Source organism: Mesoplodon densirostris, chromosome 10, assembly GCF_025265405.1.
Source record: "Mesoplodon densirostris isolate mMesDen1 chromosome 10, mMesDen1 primary haplotype, whole genome shotgun sequence".
In the NCBI taxonomy this organism is placed as follows: domain Eukaryota; kingdom Metazoa; phylum Chordata; class Mammalia; order Artiodactyla; family Ziphiidae; genus Mesoplodon; species Mesoplodon densirostris.
This window is the reverse complement of record NC_082670.1, coordinates 41,702,281-41,723,212: the sequence shown is the minus strand read 5'-3', so window position 1 is coordinate 41,723,212 and position 20,932 is coordinate 41,702,281.

The following is a 20,932-nucleotide window of genomic DNA, read 5'->3' as shown; positions in this document are numbered from 1 at the left end:
ATATTCTTCATAGAAAACGCTACCAAAACTTCTTAGAAGGAGAACATTTCTTGGAGGTGATACACAGTTTTACTCACCTCTAATAGGTTTTCTTGTCAGTGTGAAAAATCATGCCGGATTTTCAGTTGTGAAAATTCTTCTTGTATTTGGAGGATTGAAGACCTATGATTTCAACAGCCAAAAGAGTAAGACATGCTTGGGAGTTCTGCTTCCCAGAATATTTGAGGCTGTAGAGCAATTGTTCTCCTGTTTCCTCCAACCACTGAAAAACCGAATCTCATCAGCATTCCTATTGACCCCCTAACCCGTCCAAGATGATAACTTATTGAGGTTCCTCTATTTGACTCACAAGGTAAATAAGCCTTAAAGGACACAGAGTGCATCCAAGATGATAACTTATTGAGGTTCCCCTATTTGACTCACAAGGTAAATAAGCCTTAAAAGACACAGAAAAAAGAGTCTCTAGCTTCGTTTAAAAATAGCAAAATTAACAGATTTCAGGTAAACCCATGTGGGTATCAAATACTGCCTTGTAAGTGATATCAAAGGCACTGGATTGAGAGTCTAGGGGGCCAGGGGTCCAATAATTTTGTCATTAAAATGAGTGAACTAGACAAGATAATCTCTATCTTTTCTTTTTATTCTAGAAGTCTAATACTGCCATAGTCATAGGTTCAATAAATTTCATCCACCATCTAAGCAAAACATAATGCAGAAAATCTTCAAACCTTAGTCGACGACCAGGTTTGAAGATTTAGAAGATAGTAAAAGACTCTCTACTGGCCACAGTCACCAAAGCCTCCATACATATGGAGTCCCACCCTTTGGCATCCTTTTTTTTTTTTTATAAGAAGTCACAGAGGTTTAAAGTTGGACAGTTTTTTAAGACCAATATCACTTTCAGGTAAAACTTTTTATCAAGACCCCAAGACGAGTAATGATAATAACAGCCCCTTTCATCTGAAGGACCTCAGTAGCTACTCACAGTACTGGTGACATACACCATCCCACTTGAATATCAGTGAAAATCTCATCATGTAGACAGAGCGGGGGACATTACAGCTATTTGCCAAAAGAAGATACTGCGGGTCAAGGAAACTAAATGGGTTAACAAAAGCCAAGTAGACATCACATCTGAAGATTCGTGGTCTTATTTTGCTCTTTTTGTCATAACCTGCTGAGGGATGTTTTTAGACTGCAATGTCTACCAGATAGCAATCGTTTTGCAAGGTGCAAAAATTGTATAGGATAATTAAAAGTAAGATTCATAATAAAGAGATACTTCATGGTTGTTCATTCAAGCAGGCTGGTAGCCAGTGTAAACTCAATGATATGTGATAAGCTTGTGTCAGTAGAAACAAAATTATGTCACTGTACCTTGTCAAGAATTGCTAGTGTGCAAGTTAACCCAGTAATGTTTCCTCAAGAAGATATATATGTATATATATATATATATATATATATATATATATACATACACACACACACACATTTATATACACACATACATATACACACACATAATATATATACACACATATATAACACATGTATGCACACATACATGCATACACACATACATATATATTTACATATATATATATATATATATATATATATACACATACATATGGAGAACACAAACCCTCTTTATATAAATAGTACATGTACTGTACTAGAGGTCGCAAATATAAATGCTTTCAGGAACCAGCCAACCTTAAATTAGTCAAGTGGACACTTGTGAAACAATGAAAAATGAGGACCATGGTGACCTGGACACTGCGGTCCTTATTCACCTCCAGGCTATTGTTCCTATAGGAGAATGCAGGCCTGGTATTTCCAGATCTTCGCATTTTTCTAGAGAAACTGGATTCTTCTATGAAATCTCCTGATTTTTAAATGTGGGAAACTAATTCAATTTTTTTATGCTGTACAAGAAAAGAAAAAAAAATACAAACACAGCACTAATCACATCCATAGTCCAATTAGGCCAGCAGACCACCAATATACAGCTTCTATTGAATTCCAGTGTTAATACAAGAAAGTATTTGGCTTGTTAGCCCAGGGGTCCCAGGAGAGTGGAACCTGGGACTAAGTTCTAAGGAATGAGAATCAGGTGAAACTAAAAGACAATAGTATAATTACCAAGGATAGGACGAAGACCAAAGTCCTGAAAAAAGTGAAGTGTTTGCCTAAATTTCCATCCCTCATGCCTGTTATCCAGACATGGAGAATTACTTGTAGTTCTTGAGTAAACTGTGCACCCCATCACCTCCGGGCCTTGGCACATGCTGTTCTGATCTGATGCCTGAACACCCTCGATTTCCTCCTCTCACTTTTACTGGTCACCCTATCTTCATACTCCAGATTCCGGGCCACATCTCACCTGTTCCAAGAATCACTTAGCAACTCCGCACTCTAATCCTGTCCTTGGCAGTGCTACGCTGTATAGTTTATCCATCACACAGAACTGTATTTGTCTGTTTTCTTGCACTTCTTCTGGATGACTCCAGAGGTTCCTTGAAGGCAAAATCTGCTTTATTAGAGTTTATAGTCTCAACTTTTAAAATACTGTCTCGCACATAGTTGCTGCACAATATTTCTTAAATGAATATATGCTAAATAATAATGTAATAAAAATATTTTATAGCCTTTCAGATAAGTAATTTGAAAAGTAAAATATTACTACAAGTAGAAAAGTTATGACATTTCTATTTTCAGGTTATAAATCCTCCTGTATCTATTTCTTAAATTATAAGCTAAAGGCAGGTCCTTTCCCTTTCTTCCTGCCTTGATAGTAGATAAGATGGCTAGATTGATGGCAGCCTTCTTGTGACTATAAGGAAAAGACAAAGAGAATTGCAGAGATGTTAGACTTAACGTCATTTATCATTGAACCCACTCTGCCATCCAGTACTGTCTGGGCCTTTTATTTGAGGAAAAGGCACTATTTTTAAAAAATTCTAATTAAAGTGTTATAAAGAATAGCAGCATTTACTCAAGGATAGAGCACTATTTTAGGAGGAGAGACTTGTTCTGTTGAAGGTAAATAAAAGATACGATTCCATGTATGAATTAACCTTAGAGGAAATTAACCTAAAGGAAAATGCCTTAAAAGAAAAAACTACACATAATGAATTAAATTATTATTACTTACTCTCTCCCCTAAACAAATGCATGTTCATCCCAAGTTAATCACTAAATTGAAAAGGTATTTTATTCCAGCAGAAAATGAACAGTCTTTAGCAAGTAGGTCATTTGTACCTAAAGCAAAGAATTAGTTACACAGGGCACCAAAGAATAAGGTAAAAATCTATACAATTACTTTAACCACTTTTTTCCAGTAAAATATAAGGAATGAAAAATACATTCATGGTTACTTTTGAGTCACTAACTATGGAGTTTTTATAAAATACACTAAAATAAAATACACTTGAAAAGTAGGACATTTTTAATATACCAACAACTTCATTTTATGTAGACGGCTTCAAGTTATATGATTTTTAACGCAAATTCTAATATTTGCAAATGAAAGACAATCTATATGGAGTTGGATTTACTTTGTCCTGTTTAAAACAATTTCTAACAACTTGTTAAACTATGATTAAGGCAGCATGACTCAAGTACAATATTAGAAAAATATAAGTGGCAAAATATTCAATTGTTTTTCTAGGAGAGGAAGACGAGTAAAAAGCTTTATTCAAACAGTCTGAATAGGGGAAGACACCCCCAGCGGCTCCATCCTCCATCCTGAAGCCACCTGGGTCTTGAGATCCCAGGTCAGGGTCCTCATCTGAAGTAGAAGGACGCATCAGAATAATTCCAGGTCCCTTGAGATAATTGAGATAATCAGAGGTTGCTGACAAATGAGATGTAGGGATTTCAAAAGGAAGGAGGCTAAACAAAAAAAGATGAGCCAAATGCCAGGAATCACCATGGAAGATGAGTAATCAAATAAATGTAATTGCCAGCAAAGATGTGACTAAAGCATGAATAAAACAACGAGGCAAATGTTTTAAGCAGTAGAACAGGAAAAAGGAGACAATGGATCCAATTCGGGACAGAAAAGCAAATAACAGTGTTACACACTTCAAGAATGTCAGTCTGACTTTGCTATTTTATTGGCAATTTTGATGTGTGGGTTATTTCATGTATCATATGGTAGTAAGTGCTGGGATTAAAGGGTTCACCTGTACATTGAAAGGCCACAGTACAATTTGCATAGATTTTGATAAACTGAAGAGAACCTCAAAGTACTCAATGCTAAAACATATTTTTCCTTTCAAAATATACTTTTAACTGTCACCGAAGTGAAATTACTTGCATAATGGGTGAAATTACTTGCATAATGGTATAATCAAATCCAAATGTTAATTGATGAATGTATTATGTACAAGCATCATTTAGTAGGCAGATTTCACCAAAATGAAATCCTTGTTAGTTTTTTCTTATGAAATACGGACAAGAAAAAGCTAGAGGACAGATATTCAAATCCTTGTCAACAAGCCTCTCCAAGTTTAGCTATCCTATGGCTGTTATATATGCTATGACCCATCCAGAATGCCAGGTTCACATAAAAGTTTAAAACTGCAAAGAGTGGGAACCATAAAGTCACACTGGGATGAGTTCCTCCTACACTGAGATTTTACTATTTCATAGTAAAATGTGTACATATACACCTGTGTGCCTGGAATTTTATTCATAAAGAACATGCATAACAGAGATTAGAATCACAGTAGACTATATTCTGTGAAACAAAGGAACAGATAGATGGAAACTAATCTGGATGAGAAGATTCAGTTAATCAGTCACAGAAAATGGAAGCAAGTGTTTCTTATATTCTGTGCACACTACAGACAAATATACAAAGGCAAAGCTTGGTAGAGAGATGCACCAATTATTGTGTCCACGCTCAGCCATTTAGACCCCTGGTTTTGAAAGAACATTTCAGAATTTCTAATTTGCAGATGGTAGGAGGTCATGTATGAAGCAATGTTAATATGTCTGACATAAAATACATAATATTAAATTAAACAAGTGTACTTACTTATTTAATCTCATTTCTAACCTCAGAAAATCAGAGCATCCTTCCTATCATTGTGGCCTAAATGAGGCTTTATCACAAAAACAAGTCGTTCAGAGTCCTCTCTTCCTGAGCAATAATAAGACTATAAGGTCTGAGAATCTCATGTCCAAACAACTGTGAGTAGCATCCAAAGGACAGAAAGATTACAAAAAATGGATTTGCTTCCAACGACCTTGGTGGTAAACTTCTGGCTCTTTGAGTGACTCTCATGTTTTGTATGTAGTGGAAAGCCTGCGTTTCCTTTTGTCCTCATCAAAATAACGTAACTATCACCTTGCACATGCCTCTGCCTCGGATACACATCCCATGTAGGCATCCCATTCCTCTAAGCCTATGCTTTTCAAAAAGTGATCCCATGACCCCCTCCCCCATCCACTCCATCAAACCCGCTTTTGTATGTTATTCTTCGGAATGCAATATGATACAAACCCCATGGAAGAGAATTTGTCCATAGCTAACAAAATTACATATTCATCTACCCTTGAACCCAGCAGTCCCACCTCTAGGAATTTATCTTGAAGCTAATCCTCCAACAATATAAAAATATATATGCACATGCTTATTCATTGCAGCATTATCTGTAACTGCAAAATATTGGAAACTGCTTAAATGTCCAAGCACAGGAAATGGTTGAATAAACTCTGGCACAGACACACAACAAATACTATCCCCTCCTAGAAACGAAAGAGGAAACTCTCTAGGAAGTGATGTGGAATGAGGTCCAAAAGCTCTCATAAGTGAAAAGTCAAAGCACAAAACATCATATCCCATACCTCTGTTTAAGAAAGAAGAGGAACTAAGAAAACATACATATATCTACTTCTCTTTACAAAAAAATTACAGGGGAAAAATAAAACAGAAATAATTAAGTTGGCTACCTAATGTATTAATTATTAATTAGAATTGATAATATTTATAAGTAATAATTATAAATAATTATAACCACAATGTAGGGGGAAACCTAATTTGAATAATTTATAACAGTTTTGACCACAGGCCCTGCTTGTCCTCCATCTCGGGCAGGGCAGGGAGATGGGAGAACTGGAAAGATCCTGAACTCTTTTTAGTAGGTTTGTTTTTGTAGTACATGTGGGTGAAGGTATTCTGATACTATCTCAGATGTAATATGGGATTGAGCAGATGAGTCAGTGTGCTGATGTTTCTGGAAGCCAGGATTCTCACTGGGAAAGGAAGGACACGTAAATGTGGGATGGGAAAAGGCAAGAAAGGTAAACTGGAATTGGAGATACTGGCATAGACCCATGATACCTAAAATACGTGTGTGTATGTATACACATGTACATGTATATGCATGTACATGTGCCCGTGTGTAGAACATATGTGTGTGTGCATGCATAATTATGTGTGTGGGTGTGTGTGTATACGTATGTGTATGTGCAGGTACACGTGCCCATGTATATGTGTAGACCACGTGCTTGTGTGCATGTGTATTTATATGTGTGGGTGCACTTGTATATTTCTTGGCTCTTTCCAGGAACAATGAGCACAGGTGAGATGCAGAACTTGATCTCTAATACCACTCCCCACAACAAGGAACCAGGGTCCTTGGAGAAGGCCCGGAAAGCCGGGCTGGGGAAGAGTGATCCTGGAGCTACAAGATGAGCCTGGAACATTCTGTTACACTAGAAGGTAAACATGTGCTCCAAAGAATCATGGAAATATGACCCAGGCACAAGGAGCCATCTTGAAGGGACTCTCCTGGCCAAATATGGAATAATATGAGCTTAAAACTATATGAGGGGACTTCCCTGGTGGTCCAGTGGTAATGAATCCTCCTTGCAATGCAGGGGACATGGGTTTCATCCCTGGTCAGGGTACTAAGATCCCACATACTGCAGGCAAATAGGCCCACATGCCACAACGACTGAGCTCGTGAGCCTCAACTAGAGAGCCTGCGTGCCACAAACTACAGAGCCCATGCACCACAACTAGAGAAGAGAAAAACCCGCATGCTACTACTAGACAGAAGCCCATGTGCTGCAACGAAGAGGCCGCATGCCTCAATGAAAGATCCCCTGTGTTGTAACTAAGACCCGACGCAGCCAAAAATAAATAAAATAAATAATTAAATAAATCTTTAAAAAATAAAAAAATAAATGAGGATAATAATTAGAGGCCACTTGGGGTGGGGTGGGGTGGGGAGGGGACACATGAAGTCATGTGTCCATACAGATAACACACATATGTACGCATGCATACATACATGGGGGGGAAGGGAGAGTTCTTGGTTCCAGGACAATGTCACATGCTGACAGATACCTGTGGAGGGGGTGCTGAAGTGGGTCATGATGACCTTTCCAGGTGTTACATTCATACCCTGAGTTTTGTTCTTAGAGTTCAAATAGTTGACAATTAAGCCCAAGAGAATGTTGCTTCTTTGGGCTCTCAGGTGATATTCTCTTTCTTAACATCAATATTTTACTGCTAGGAAGAGAGTCACAATGTCTGATGAATGCTATCAAGGAGATGGCAAATACAGAGGACTCTTTACAGTTTCTTTATGACTCCTCTGAACATTAGGGTGATGTATCTAGAGAAATAAGAGGTTTAATTGAAGTTTTATGACAAAATGAGGACATTTTTTAATGGGAATTTAAAAGTTCTGAGCATTGCTACTCAAAGCATTAAAAAGATGAAAGCAGTGAGAAGAAAAACTGCAAACTGGCCTAGACATCCCCAGGTGACCCAGCAGGAGCATTTTACTGTGATGTGGTAATTGAGCAAACTTTTGTCATTTTTCTCTCTGCCCTACTATCTTTCAGAGAGCATAAGGCCGATCAATAACATTCATTTTAAGTCTAAAATACTGACAGTTGAAATGTGGATTAAGTCCAATCAAGACCTCAGAAAAGTGCCACCAGCGCTTTTAAGTGACCATGATAAGAAGGCTTTCCAGTAGATTAAAAAATCAAAAGTAACCTTCATACAGAAAGGCAAATAAAACCCCAGAAATGATGGAATGGAAGAACGCAAAGACCAGCAGAGAGGAACAGTGATGGCAGAATAAAGAAGCCAGAAGGGTGCAGCTCTGAAACACTTTAAAGGTCAGAGAGTGAAATGAGAAAGCGGGGGAAAGTATTTGTTCTAGACAGGCCAGCTGGGAGGAAATGTTTTCTGATTTCTATAGTATGGACCCAGCAAAGAAGCCAGACAACACATGGTGGGAGCCACTCATTTTGAAGCCAGTCTATTTTGTTTAAGAGATGCTTTCATAACCTAATGTCCAGCTAAGGAAATGTTGGCACTGCCAAGTTGAATAAACATGAAACAGCACCACTTGGGCTAAACATATCACCCCATTTGGGGTTAAACACACCAGAAATGTATCAGAATTTAAAATGTATATTTCTGAGACAATTCCATCAGTGGCTTTGTGAGAAAATATTTTTGAATATTTTAAACCGTCACTGAGAAAAAGGACATTTCCATTTTGTAGGAAGTTTGTTACTTTTTCTTCTTTTTATTTCGTTGAAATTTTTATGAGAAGCATATCAGAGCAAGCAAAATAGCTTTAACAACTTACTGAGAGACTCCTAAATCACATTTTCATGACAGAAATATATACATATATTATTAGAAAAAGTGCTTATTTCCAGAAATAAAAACTAACTCTTCCTGGTCATCTGTTTTCTTTTCTTTTCTTTTTTTTTAACTATAAACTCTCACTAAATTTTCCAAGATACATATTTTTGGGTTTCATTATTCTTCAATACTGAAAATGGACTTATGTTTCAATTTTTTTTAATATAACTTGCTTTCTTCTAGGAGATGGTTCTAATAAGAATGCTTCCTGAAATATAGATAAGAACACGATGGTATCTAAGTCCTAACACACAGGCACAATCCCGCCCCTGTGTGAATAAGGATATCACCCCACGGTATCATATTAAAACCAGTTCTAAATATGACTTGGGCTGAATTGTTGCTTTATAGTTCTGTACCTTTTAAATTAGAAATTTTTCAGATTTCATGTAACCCAATTTGTGGCATATGCATATTACTTTTTAGATTATATCTAGCACATGATCAACTCAAAAATAAATTTCCCGATACCATGAACATGGCTCATGACCTCTGCTTATAACCTGTGCAGCACCTTCAAGGTGAGGGGACTTACTCCTTCAGATTTTTTCTTTTCCCGATCGAAGCGGTTAGATTCCACACCACCCAATTAGGTAATTAAAGGATCAAGTACAGATCCAGCAAACTCTGGAAACAAAGTTGCAAGGGCTGTAGAGTGGAGCCTGCTGCCTTAGAGACACCCTCCCGACCCAATTCATCCCTCCCCTCCTGCCCCCTTCCCCATCTGCATGACTCCATCCCCAACAAGGTTGAGGCAATGCTGTGATATTTTGAGACTAGCTCCGAAGGTGGATGGAGCCACAAAGCACAACTAGAAATATGTGAAGACATTTAGGGCAACTCATTAATAAAAAATTAAAAAAAAACTGGGTGTGCAAACCTTCAGAGTATGTGGCATCTTGTACATCAAGAATTCAGGAACCTTCTCCTCCCATGGTAAAAAGTGTTTAAGTGGGCTCTGTTGGGAGTCAATTTATAATAACTGACTATTTTTATAGTATTAGTACACAATAACTATGCTTTTTTCCTTTCTGAGATTTTGTGCAAATAATCCTTTCCTTTCTTATGTAAATAGTATTAAAAATTAAATGATCACAAAAGACTTTTAGGCATTTACTTTATGGGGCCATAATGTTTTCCAAGTCAAAGAGATAGGCTAGCTGTTGCAGGTTGGGTTTCCCAAGAACCCATCGCAAGATGGATTGGGGATCAACAGCTGTGAAGGATAAGGGACACAAAGCTGAATTGGGCAAAGGGAAAAGGGAACTTCAACTCCTAGCTAAGAGCTCCAGCGAGCGGGGCCCATTAGAGCTAGTTGGGAGGAGATGGCCAGCGAGGCTTTCATCCCTTTCACCACGTCAGTCACTGGAAGGGGGCTGTTTGCACAGAGGGAGACAGGGCAAAGCATCTCTGCCACTGAGGCAGCCACACGAGGACACGTGACAAGTGCGGACTGTCTGCTCACTGCACTCTCCACAGCTGGCCGGCAAGCTGTTCCTTGAAGAAAGATCCAGGCAGTACACTCCGTGTCCACCAAGCTGGTAATAACTGGCTAGACTAGGGCCCTACCTAGCAGCCTGTTTCAAAGTTATCTCTATCCTCTGCTCTGTAGAGCAGTTCCATTTAACAAACAAACATTTAAACAAAAAATATTTAACATTTATACATGACTTTGGAAAACACAGGGAGAGTTGCTCTTAGGGAGGCTGCCTTGAGCTGCTTCCCATGTCTGTTGAGCCAGTTACATCAGCAAGGCTGGCAAGCACTTTCCTTTGTAAAAGCCACCATCGGCGTCTGTCCCTGGGTCAGAGCTGGGCCCACAGCTCTGCAGTCTGCTCAGGTTCAGGGAACCCCCAGCAAATGGCAGAGTGTCCTTCACTTCAGACATCTTCAGGAACTAGAAGAAGTGAACCACTGTGATTTCTGGCTTGCTAGTCAGTTAAAACCACAGACCAACAAGAAGAAGTGTTTTCCAGGTGATGATGTAAACAGCAACCTCCCCAGGCCCCTCTCAAACAGCTGGGGTGCCTGAGGAGAAGAAACACTGGGAGCTGACTGACTAACAGCCCCCCTCAAACAGGCCATCCCTAGACTTGCTTTCCTCCTCCAGCATAATCATGCTCATCCTCGTTGCTATGGGGATTACCCTGAGGATAATCACTTGTGAACAAGCACAGGTTTGGGCAGCCCTCTCCAGGCTGATGTTTCTCTTGCCCCCTTGATCTGAACATGGCAACACTGAGAACAGAGCCTGGAGTCCAGAGAACCCCCAAGGTCAATATCATGGTCCCAAGCTCTGGACTCCAATAATGCCTTATCATTATTCAAGCTTGTTGAAGACTCAGCTACTCTGGCTCTTGATTTTCATCCTGACTGATCCTCCTCCTGTGAGTCTTTAAACAAATCTTTTCTAGATCTCTCTCTCCTCATCTGAAAATAGGGTGGGTGGGTGTGTGGTTGGTAGAGATGATGACTAAGTCCAAAACTCCAAGGGCTAGGACATTGCTGTATGGATCCAAAGGGACAGCTATGGGACCTCTCTTCTCTATCATGAATCAATCACCTGGCAAGTGAAAATAAAATGAATCACCTATTAAATGATAATCACCATACCACTTTGGATATGTGGTGATACAGGCTTGAAATGATCTCCTTTCTCTTTCAACCAACCCAGAGTTTGCTTTAAGACCAACAAGAGCCCAATTTTAGTCCTTCAAACGTTCATTCAAAAAAAGCAAGCTACCTTAAAAGAAAACCCACAAGAAACCATTCTCAGTTCCTCTACTGGGTGAGCCTGACACCTGCTGGCCTCCGTCTCCCCTGCAGTCACATTTCAGAAGGAGCATGTTTTTGCAAGATTCTAATACTACCTATACAAATGTATCTGATCTAGAATGGCAGAGTTTTCTGGAAAGGATCTCATCGCAGGATTTATGCAAGAGAGTGACTTTGAGCAAGACCTCAGTGTATTTCAGTGATCCATTTAGGGATTAGGATTAAGAAAACCACATGTCAATAAATAAACTAAATTTTAGTCACACATACACACACACACACACACACACACACAGAGAGAATAATCTGAAAATTCTCAAAGAAAACTGTTCTAAATTTTCCCTCATCATTTATAAGAATCTGTAATGTTAGTGATACTCATGTGTTTATAGAAAATCAAAGTGACAGATAATATGAGAGAAAATGAGAAAGAAGCAAAGGGAAATATAAGGAGAGAGAAAGATAGTAAGACAGAAAGCTGGGAGTAGATGGAGAAAAAGAGGCAAAATGTAAAGAGGCAGCTCCAGGTACAAAGAGGCAAACACCAAAGTAGCCAGAGCTGGAGGAATCTTGAGTTAGGAAGCAAGAGGGTAGACCGTTCACTTTCCCCAAACAAAAACTGAACAATAAAGTAGAGAAAAGTGACCCAAGAGCTTTTAAGCTGTTTGGTGACTAACACACCTCACTTAGCTGGCTGCTCTCTTAAGCTGCCAGCTTTATCTCTCTTGACAGCCCATGGCGAGAATGTAAATTCTGGTCCCTCTACAAGGCAGCTAAATGTCCCCGGAAGTGAAGAACACATTTCCAAGGCAACACTGAATTCAAGAGTTTCATTTAAAAGGGGGCTTCTGGGCTTCCCTGGTGACGCAGTGGTTGAGAGTCCGCCTGCCAATGCAGGGGCCATGGGTTCGTGCCCCGGTCCGGGAGGATCCCACGTGCCGCAGAGCAGCTGGGCCCGTGAGCCATGGCTGCTGAGCCTGCACGTCCGGAGCCTGTGCTCCGCAAAGGGAGAGGCCACAACAGTGAGAGGCCCGCGTACCGCAAAAAAAAAAAAGGGGGGGGGCTTCTTATGTAAATCAAAACTGCAATGAGGTATCACCTCACACCAGTCAGAATGGCCATCAACAAAAAGTCTACAAAATATATTCAGTATCTTGTAATAAACTATAATGCAAAAGAATCTAAAAAAGAAAATATATATGTATAACTTAATCACTTCTCTGTATACCAAAAACTAACACAACATTGTAAATTAACTATAGTTCAATTAAAAAAAGAACCATAAAATGCAAATACGGTAGTATTATTTTTTTTCAAGTCTACAAATAATAAATGCTGGAGTGGGTATGGAGAAAAGGAAACCCTCCGACACTGCTGGTATTAATGTAAATTGATGCAGTCACTATGGAGAATAGTATGGAGGTTCCTTAAAAAACTAAAAACAGAGTTACCATATGATCCAGCAATCCCACTCCTGAGCATATATCTGGAGAAAACTCTAATTCAAAAAGATACATGATAAAGAAGATGTTGGTATAGAAATGAACTTATTTACAAAACAGAAACAGACTCACAGATATAGAAAACAAATGTATGGTTACCAAAAGGGAAAAGGGGGGAGGGATAAACTAGGAGTTTGGGATTAACATATACACTCTACTTTATATAAAATAAACAATGTCCTACTGTATAGCACAGGAAACTATACTCAATATTTTGTAATAACCTATAATGGAAATGAGTCAGAAAAAGAATATATATATATATATGTACATATATATATATAAAACTGTACACTTGAAATCAACTATACTTCAATCAATCAATCAACGGGGGCTTCTTAAGATGTCACTGAACACTTCGTTTCCTTATAATCAGTTTCTAGCACTAAGATAATTAGTTCTGCTGGGAGAAGGGAATACAGATGCAGCCAAGGTATTTATATTGGAATATAATAAAATATACACTAGAATTAATTGGGATATGCTTAATGCAATAATAAAATACACTTCCCATGCTATAATTTTTCTTATCTTTTGTTTGGGGTAGAAGTCAGAAGACCAGTGTTCTCCTCCTAGCTCTGCCACTCACTAAAGGTCACTTAACCTCCCTGAGACTGTTTCTTTATCCATAAAATGGTGACAACAACAACCTAGTCTAGCCACCTTGGAGGATTATGAAGATCAAATGAAATGACATCTTTGAAAACACTGTGAAATCTTCTGAGCTAGACTTTAAAAATGTGGAATCAAGAAACATTCTCCCTGGATAAGTGAGACGTGAACAGCCTTGGAGAAGAGAAAGATGCTGAAGGAGGGCCATCCCAGCAGAGATGGCTTTCCAGAGGAACCCAACCCCATCCAAGTCTGGGTGAAAACTCTCAGAAGCTATAGTAACGAGGCTTAGACACATCACTAGCAAATGGAAATATTAGACACAGATGAGTTTCTTCTCTGGCTCTCAATATTGATTTAAATAAATGCCCTACCCATTTCTCATTTGAACAAGCTATTCTCTGGTTGGTTGCAAACTACCATGGAAGAAGAAAAATTGAATGTACCCTTCCATTCTGCAAACTACCATGGAAGAAGAAAAATTGAATGTACCCTTCCATTCTGTCAGTTAGAAGTGGCTTTATAGGGGCTTCCAGAGATGAACCAAATGAAGTTACTCCCAGGAGTAGGTTCCAACCTTGGTATCACATGGGTCCTTAACCACCCCGTGGTTTTGTGTGCCTGTGACTCAGGCCACAGAACAGGGGTTCTGGATAGAGATGTATTTTTCCCAGGTCCTGGGCACCACTATCTCTCAAGTGAATTTTAATTCCACGGAGATCGAAGGACACACAGAGGAGGCATGAATCAGAGGGTGATGTCACCCACTGAGGTTTTTCCACTTATTTGGGATAACTCGACTCCTACACGACTGAGCTAGTTCCTTGAAAATTTAGAACTTTGAGAACTATCGAATTAATTTTCACCTTAGAAATAACCTCATAATTGTGCCTAAAAAACAAGCTGGACAAGCAGACTCTGAGAAGTTCCTTCCAGAATGATGATATCAGTTTTTTGTTTCTATTTACATAGCTATGCAAAAGGTGGATCTACTTGTAAGTCTGTGAACCTCTGCAAAGGAGTCCAAGTAGAGAGCATGTACCCCAGGATAGGCAAGAAGAAAAGATCAGACCTTCAATTTATATTTGTTTACCTCATCCTTTATAAAAATCATAAGTTTGTATATGTTTTATGATGCACATTATCGAATAATATCACAGTGCATTTAAATAATTTACAGATGCACACAATATATAAATAAAATTGTTTATTAATATCAGTACCTTATCCCCCAAAATTCTGCAGAACACAGAAATACAATAAAGAATATTTAAAGAATATATTCTGTTTAATTTTGTCATGTAGAAGATTACACGCTGCCTAGTAGGTTGGTTGATCCTTAAAGCTCAGTTCTGTCCCCAGTTTACAAGTGTAATAGACTAACACTAAAGTTCCAGAACTTTGATCTTAATTGAGTCCAGTAAGACAGGGAAAATGCATTAATATCAATGGATCATGACTAGAAGCAGAGCTGGGCCTAGTGTCATTACAGACATGAACATGTAACACACATGTAACCTACGAACAAAGCCATGAAAATACTAATGTCACACACATGGTGTGATGTTTATATTTTTCAATAAAAGTCGTGTCACAGCATTGGAACCCCCAAGGCTAACCTGAAATTGAATGTTTCTTTAATTCAAAGTCTGAGAAGTTCAAGAACTTGATCTTCAAAATGGCACAATCAAGGCAAAATAAGTTAACCTGGTGATCACATCCGCATCAGAAAAGCGCATTTCCCTACTCTGACCTAACTGTCATATCTGAAGAATCACAGACAAAAGGGGTGACATTGGCTTCAATACAGCACCAGGGAGCCCTCTCTCTCTGTTACATATATAACTCACCGTCATTACTTGATTCACTTTCCGGAATGAGGTGCCCTTCGGAGCTGAGTCATCAGCAGAATCAGGTCAGCCAGGATCTGAGACAGCTCCTTCCTGTGGGGCAAAAAGTAACTCATCACGTTCCTTTTATTACTTCTTGTTTTGAATTTTAAATTTTATCCACAGGATCCTCCATTCACCTCACTATGGCCGAATCTAATCCCCAGAGCCATGGAGATGGCGACTTTCTCCAGATTTAATGAAGACAACTAGCATGACCAACCCCCCCCAAACCCCCACCCCACCCTGCCCCACCAGGAATGACTCATTCGGAAAGCACAGTGAGGAAGGTCATAAATTCAGGTCCTCTGCTACATCCAAGGACCAAAGCAGACAGAAAATGCACTCCAAAGGTGAATTGCCAAAAGTTGTCAAAATTGTGCTTCAGTTACTAGACAAGTAATTAATACAAGGACTTTTAAAAAAGAAATTATTGTTACTTATCAACCTAACACTTTATTATTTACCCAGGTTTGTGGTTGAGAGAAAATATAGACTTTGTCAGTCTTAGTAAGTCCTCAGCTTGCTTTCTTCCCTAAATTCTGCTTCTTACTTTGATTAACTATGGCCACTCAAAATACTCCCACCATGACACTAGCAACTTACACAGCAATCTCACTCCTGGCCATATATCCAGAAAAGACGAAAACTCTAATTTGAAAAGATATACACACCCCAATGTTCATAGCAGCACTATTCACAATAGCCAATACATGGAAGCAACCTAAATGGCCATCAACAGAGGAATGGATAAAGAAGATGTGGTACATACACACAATGGAATACTACTCAGACATAAACAAGAAGGAAATAATGCCATTTGCAGCAACATAGATGGACCTAGAGATTATCATACTAGGTGGATAAGTCAGACAAAGACAAATATCATATGATATCACTTATATGTGGAATCTTAAAAAATGATACAAATGAACTTATTTACAAAACAGAAACAGACACACAGACATAGAAAACAAACTTACAGTTACCAAAGGGGAAAGAGGGTGGGGGAGGGATAAATTTGGAATTTGGGATTCACAAATACACACTACTATATATAAAGTAGATAACCAACAAGAACCTACTGTATAGCACAGGGAATTATATTCAATACCCTATAAGAACCTATAATGGAAAAGAGTCAGAAAAAGAATATATATATATATATATATATATATATATATATATATGAATCACTTTGTGGTACACCTGAAATTAACACAATATTATAAATCAACTACACTTCAATTTTTTTTAATAATAATAAAATAAAAGGAAAAAACTATCAACTTAATCAATCCATCCATCAAAACTCTAGTAGCAGCATGGACGTTGAGGAAAGACAGGTGTCCCATGTGCTCGAGCATTCTTTTAAATTAGGGCTCCTTATGTCATGTAGTCATGGCTGATCTGCTTTAAAATATTACCACATGAAGAATTTTTTTAAAGACTCAAGGCAACAAGTGCCTTTAGGGATCCTATAGGCATCATCTTCCTCTTGTCTTGGAAGTAGAAAATATTCAAAGCTGAGCAGACTTCTCAAGAAAGCCACAAACACCCAGGGTACTGACACTTTCTAGGACTTAGTAAGAGACAGTCACCTAGCTCTGTTACCTCCAGTCCCGGTCCAGCACCATATACACACCTTGGCCCTTACCCCTGCCACATACTTCTCAGAAAGCTTCCTGCCCAAGATCCTGGGCTTCAAATCCAGACTGTCTAATTCCGAATCCTAGTCTTCACACCTGCTAGCTGTGTGACCTTGACAAGGTCTTTAACCTCTTGGTGTCTCAGTTTCCTCACTTCCTAAGAAGTTTCTTATTGTATTGGTTTAAAGATTGAGTTAGTAAGTATAAATGATGCTCTGTACTCAATGATAATGCCTGGGGGCTGGAGCGGGGTGTGTGTGGGGGGTATGGATGGAATTGCCCAGGCTGGAAGGCCATGGCTCAGCATGCAAGGAGGAGGAGGAAGAAGGTGGTTTCTTCTCCTCCTGAATGAAAGCAAGCCAGGGAAGCTTCAAGAGAATCCTTGGATAGAAACTTGGGGCCTCAGGAAGGAGAGCTGGTGCCTCTCCCAGTTGGCTGTCTGCTTAGCTACCCTACTGCCCTAGACAGGAAAGAGTAACTTGGACAGAAATGGTAGACGGGGAGAGGCAAGTGGCCCATGTGTGGTTTGGATAAGCAGGGATGTTGGGTTTCCCGTGGGCCAAATGCGCACCATGGGAGGTAGCTGAACTTCAGCATCCTTGCTGTTTGGAGAGAGTATGCATGGAAGGCAACCTCCCTCTCTCCCTCTTTCTCTCTCTCTCTCTCTCTCTCTCTCTCTCTCTCACACACACACACACACACACACACACACACACACACATACACACACACACACACTGCTCCCAGACCCCAGAGCACCAGCCTGGCCAGTGGGTGGAGGGAGGGGGAACTTTAGAATGGAAATGAGAATTTAAATTCTATTGAACTGAGGCTTTTAAATGCCCTAAAAATATCTGCAGAGTTAGTACAAGTGTCCAGAGAGTCATTACAAGGCAGCATATGAGGTTTGAGAGACCGTGGTTGGAGTCCACACCAAGAGGAAAAGAACCCTGTTTCCTGTTTGAATTGCAGTGAGTTCAGACTGATGAACAAACTGGTGTCAGCTACAAATTGACACTTGCCATCTACCTCTACAAGGATTAAATCATGTGCTGCTGCAGCTGGTGACTCTCAACACCCCCTGAAAGCAGTTCAGGGTGGAGAGCAGAAAGGAGGCACTCTGTGCTCCGGGAGAAACTGGCAGAACAGATCTTCAGATAGTTAGATATTTTCAGGAGCTGATTTTATGAGCCCAATTCTTGTATCTCCTCATATCTAGAAAAGTACTAAAATCCTTCATGGTGATGTCTGCTCCTCATGACTGACAGTAACCTGCACGAGACTAGCAGGAACTTTCTGTAAAAAATATGTGCTTTATGGCATGTACTCCTCCTTCACCAAAATCACATATATAGTTACCTTCCCCCCTACCTCTTTTGGAACATTCCTCAGAGCTATTGAAGTGCTGTCTCCCAGGCTGCAGTTCTCATTTTGCCCCAGATAAAACTTAATTCGCAACTCTCACATTGTGCCTTTTTTTAAGTCAACACTGGTTAGAAGAGCATCATGGTCATCATGGAGGTTACTAACTCCTAAATCCAGTTTTCGCATCGATACCACACTGCACATGTCTTACCAAAAGAAAAAATTAATCTTGTACAAATGTAATTACCTGGAATTATCCTTCTCTAAATAATACATATGGGGTTTTGCCTACTTCATAATCCGTATTCTCTGAAATCTGATGCCACCTCCAAATCACAGGAGTGAGTCTCAAGTTGATCTCTCTGCAATTCAGCCCCTGCCTCTGCCACAGCTGATTGGACCAGCAGGGATCACATGACCAGCAGGGTCACCTGACCAGTGAGGATTACATGTTCTCTGAAATTCAAAAGTCCATCATATTTTACAAAACAACGGAAACCTCCTTCTACAGAGTCAATTCTGTGAAATCAGGGCAAGAAGGAAATAGTATTGGTCTAAAAAGTCAGGAAAGTGTTTCCCTAAAAATTCCATAGTACTTGGTCTGCTGTTTTAACTCATTCATGATTCTGATATGTTAGATCAAATCTGGCTTAAAATGGAAAACTATAAAGATCTCCAGGCAACCAAGTCTTGACCTTTTCTCATTTTAGTCTTTAATTTTAGTCTTTTAATTTTAGTACTTTAAGTGGATTGACATGTAACTACAATGCTTATTTTAATACCCATGTGTAGTAAAATATTTTTTGTTTTTGATTTTTTTTTTTTTGGTGTTACTTTCATCTTTATAAAGATAAAAATCATGAAATAGACCCGTGTTCTTCAAAGTGGCATGCACACACCCTGGGGAGATGCATGCAATCTAAAAACAATCCACCAGAGTGCAGGAAAGATATGTATGTCTAATGATGGACATAGTGTATTACTGCAGTAATAGGTATATATATGTCTAAATAAATAGACACATATGTATCGGGTTTGCATGCTCAAAAATGATAGAAGTACTCTTGAAAACTTTAGGCCACTAAAACAGCCAAGAAATCTCCACTTTTCCTCACCTGCCGGCTTTTCAGTCCTAGAGCACAGTGCCATCTAGGGGTGCCTGAGGTAACACAGTCGCGCTATTTGAGTAATTTTTCTAAGAAAAATGGTCTTGTCACTCAGATGGCAAGACAAACAAATAATAATGTTCTAAATAAGAGACACACAATTTTAACTATATTATGGGAAGCTTTGAAAACAGTATTTCTATAGTTTCCTGCTGCTGCCCTGAGGCTTTTTCCTCTGTCCCCCTAAAGGTAGATGCTTTCCTAAAGTTGCCATGCTTTCTTCCCTGCCTTATGCATTCTTCTCTCTCTCCCTGGCCTAACCTCCTTCCCCCCTTGAATCTGTTTCTGATCACACCAGCGAAAGGGCTGCACCCTCCTCTATGCTTCATACCTCTTTCCCTTAGAGCACTTGTCCTGGTGACTTCTAATGATTTGTTTCCTTGCCTGTCTCCCTAGTCTATTATCTTCTAAAGCAGCACTGTCCAGCAGAAAGATAATAGAAGACACAAATGTAAGTCACACTTAATAACTGTAAATGTTCTAGTAACCACATTTTAAAAAGTAAAATGAAACAGGTAAAGTTTATCTTAATAGATTATATTTAATGTATTCAAAATATTATCATTTCAATATGTAATCAATATAAAAAATTACTAATGAGATATTTTCCACATATTAAGTCTTCAAAATCCAGGGTCTGTTTTACATTTATAGAACATCTCGATTTAAACTAGCTACATTTCAAGGACATAGTAGCTACATGTGTCTAGTGGACTGTACTGAGCAGTGATTTCTAATGGCAGGGTCTGGTATCTCCTTACATTTTGTAAGTGTTCAATAAATGCTTCAGAGATAAATAACTGATTATGATGCTAGATGTTCTCTGGGAAAATCTGTCCTTTTTGTATCATGCATTGGGTCTCTGTAAATAGACACCACAAAAAACCTACAAACAAGCCTCTCTTAGAGGAGAAAAGGAGTCTAGCAAATCTTATCAATTGCTCATTTTGTTCTAAAAACTCCTTTTAGAGGTAAGTTATGCACACGGACTTCAATGTGTTTAATAATCATAAAACTAGCAAATGTAAGACTCCTAATGATGCACCGAGATTTCTCCTTATAATATGCAATATATTGTTAATCACTTTTTACAAGTCTTCTCACCCTGCCAGCACAGCACACCTTTTAAAGGCAAAGACTGCCCTGTTCTGTGTGTTGCTATACACTCAGGGCCTATTTATGGCTGGCACACGGTAAGCATTTTAAGAAGATATTTGTTGATTTGGAAAATTTGAGAGCTTGGATCCATGTGTGTTCCACTTCTCTCTGGATTTGTGAGTTTCAT